This window comes from Arvicola amphibius, chromosome 3, assembly GCF_903992535.2.
Source record: "Arvicola amphibius chromosome 3, mArvAmp1.2, whole genome shotgun sequence".
Lineage (NCBI taxonomy): Eukaryota > Metazoa > Chordata > Mammalia > Rodentia > Cricetidae > Arvicola > Arvicola amphibius.
In genome coordinates this window covers 166,623,174-166,626,690 of record NC_052049.1, presented here as the reverse complement: position 1 = coordinate 166,626,690, position 3,517 = coordinate 166,623,174, and positions in this window count along the sequence as shown.

The following is a 3,517-nucleotide window of genomic DNA, read 5'->3' as shown; positions in this document are numbered from 1 at the left end:
CCTTATTCCATTTCTACATGTGATTGTGTAATTGACATTCATTCTTCTATAAACATTTAGTAGGATTCTTCAATTAAGTAACTGCATCTGAAATATTTTTTGTTAAAGTGTTAAAATTATAAATTCACTGTAATAAGTGGGCATAAGGTGACCTGAGTGATTTATTTTTCACTGGGTGAGTTACAACAATCTGTGTGTCTTTGAAAGTGGGACATTTTACTGAGGATCAAGTGCATGTGTGGCATTGTCTTCCTGGTCTCTGAGAATGTTGCTTATTTAATTAACGACACTGGTAGGCTGGTAAGAAATGGAAATGCACCATTTCTTCTCAATAGAGTAGTAGAGATTTGTCAATTTCATTGACCTTTTCAAAGAACCAGCTGTATTTCACCAATTTTTCTCTGCTTCAAATTTATTGATTTTTGTTCTTATCTTTAATAGTTCTTCTTCCTGCTCCCTTTTTGGGTTTGTTTTCATTATCCTTTCCTTGAGATTGAAGTTTAGGTTATTGATTTGGGGCTTTTCATTTTTTCTAGTATATGCATTTGTGCTATTAAATTTTCCCTAAGCATTGACTAGCCTAATAAATTTGGATGTGGAATAATCTCATTTTTTAAATTAAATTTATCTTTGACTTTCTTTTAATACTTCATCTTTGTTTCATGAATTATTTTGAATTATGTTGCCTGAGGATTTTCCTGTTATGTTCTGTTTTTGAATTTTAGTTGATTCCACTGTGATTGTAGAAAGAATTCTTCATAGAATTTCCCCCCCCCCCCCATTTATATGTTTATTGCATGCAGGTTCACACCACAGTATACATTTGGAGGCTAGAGGACAAGTTGGGAGAGCCTGTCCCCACTTCTGCCAGTGATGCTGGGTATGAATTGGTGAGATTATACACTTGGTGGCAATCACCTTTACCCATCTCACTAACATGGTTTTAATTTTTTAAGTTCTTGATTGTGTGTGTTCTATGAACTCTTGAAAAAATATGTATTCTGTTGTTGGATTGAATGTAAATATTCATTAGATTGTGTTAGATGAATAAGTTATTTTATTTCTTATTTTCCGTCTAGTTGTTTCATTGATTTCTGTGAGGGGTGCTGAAGTATTCAGTATAATTTTGGATTTGTCCATTTCTCATTTATTTATTTATTTTGTGTGTATATTCAGGTGAATGTGTAAGTTTGTGTTTGATCTGTGGGTGCACTGTGTGTGCTGCAGAGAGATCAAAGGTCAACTTTGGGTATCACTCTTCGGGAGCTGTTATCTATTGTTTATTTTCTGTTAAGAGTATTGACCTGCATGTATGCATGCCCACCCTTTGTGCCTGGTTCTGGTGGGGTTCAGAAGAGGGCATCAGATCCCCCAAAACTGGAGTTATGGGCAGGTGTGTACCTCCATGTGGGTGCTTTGCGAGAACAGCAAGTCCTCTTAACTGATGGGTCATTTCTATAGCCCCAGCATCTTTAAAAGAGACAGGGTCTCTTACAGAGACCTGAGACTTGCTGATGGGGTTGGCTGGCTCTCTGTATCTCTCTGTCCTCGGTGTTGGAACTGCAAGAATCTACCTTGATGCGATCACTGTAGTTGGGCACAGAGGACTGAACTCAAGTCCTTATGCTTCTTGGGCACAAGCACTACTGGCTAGGCTTGCTCCTCAGTGCGTCTGTTTTATTTTTTGATACACATATTGTGTAGCTCTGTTGTTCAGCACGTATACATCTAGAATTGCTATTCTTCTCGGTACAGGTGCCCCTTTATCATTGACAATGTCCCTTTTCTGTTCCCAGTATTTTTCTTTACCCTATAGTATTTTTCTGATATCAATACAGTTATTTTGTGTTTTCTGAATATTTTGCATGATATATAGATACTATACCCTTTTAGCGTCAGTCAGCCCAAATCCTTAACATTGAAAATGAGTTTCTTGGGGACAGCATGTCATTGGTCCACTCTGCCAGTCTCTCTTTTAATTGGTGCATTTAAAGAACTTATGTTTAATATAACTGTTTATACATTGGCGATTTTAATCTTCCTTTACTCTTGGCTTTTTTTTTGTGCCTTTATTATTATCATTTTCTGTTTTCTTTGTTCTAGTGACTAGTGAGTTTATTAGACACTTTTTAAAATATATTTTTTAAAATAAAAATTAAACTATTTTAAATGGAAACAAGCTTAGAGCTATTTGGATTCAGATGTGCACTGACTGGGAAGTACAGAGATTTTCAAGGTCTCCTGGAATCACACGTGTGTGGTTTCAGCCATTCTCCTTGTTATAAATGACGAAACCGTGTCCATATTTCATGATCACTCCGAGTCCACCATTAAATTATGGCCTTAAACACTAAAAATATTCAGTGTAGGGGACACCTCTACTAACCACCAAAACTCAGGGACCCTAGCTGAAGAGGATATAGAGGAAGTCTAAGAGCTGGACAATGGGAAAGAGAGCCGTGAACCGCTGAATCCAGGACACGACATGGTCATTGCAGTCAGGACCCCATAGCACGGCTGCTTCCTTCCCTCTTCTAAGTCTCCAGGAACCCTCAGGTTCCCGCTCACCAGGAGCCTGCAGGGAAGGACAATTTTAGGATCTGCAGTGTCAAATCAGGTTGATGCAATGCAAGCCACAAATCCAGCACTCTGCTTAGGGGTTGGGAGGGAGCAGATATTTATTGGATAGTTTTTATGACCGGGGATCATTGCAGGGTGACTTACAAAAATATTCTCCCTTCGTCCTCAGAAGAGCTTTGGAAATGGTTGGCACTACTTTCACCTTTTTTTTTTTTTTTTTGGTTTTTCGAGACATGGTTTCTCTGCAGCTTTTTTAGAGCCTGGCCTGGAACTAGCTCTTGTAGACCAGGCTGGCCTCGAACTCACAGAGATCCACCTGCCTCTGCCTCCCGAGTGCTGGGATTAAAGGCGTGCACCACCACGGCCCGGCTTACTTTCACCTTTTTGAAGACAGAAGCATTAAAGGGTAAAACAGACTGCCGCTTGCCACAAAGACACCAAACAGTGTCATTAGTGTGCAAACCAATGTCTACCCATTTCTTAAATCTTTTTATTTCAATTAGCTAGACTCAGTTATACAATGATTAGATAACTGTATCCCTGTATATACCATTTTGGCAGGTCAACTTTATCTTCATTGAACTATTAGCTTTCCCCCTTTAAATTTAAAATTACTTTTAAACCGATACATAAAAACATAAAAATGATATGTATTTAAGGAGTACCAGATGGTGTTTTGACACTTGTATATGTTACCTAATGTCCAAATCAGGTTAAATATGCCAATCTCTTTCAACACATAATAAGCGAGAACATTTTCTGGTGAAAACATTCAATGTCCTCTGTTAGAGTTTTTAAAATCTGTAGTACTTTATTATTTCTGGTTATTTCTGGTTGTAACAGCAACCAGAGCTTCTTGCTCTTATCCCGCTACCACCTAACCTTTAACTTTTAATGTGTGAATGTATCGAGGAGGGAGATGAGTGCTTGGATTGCC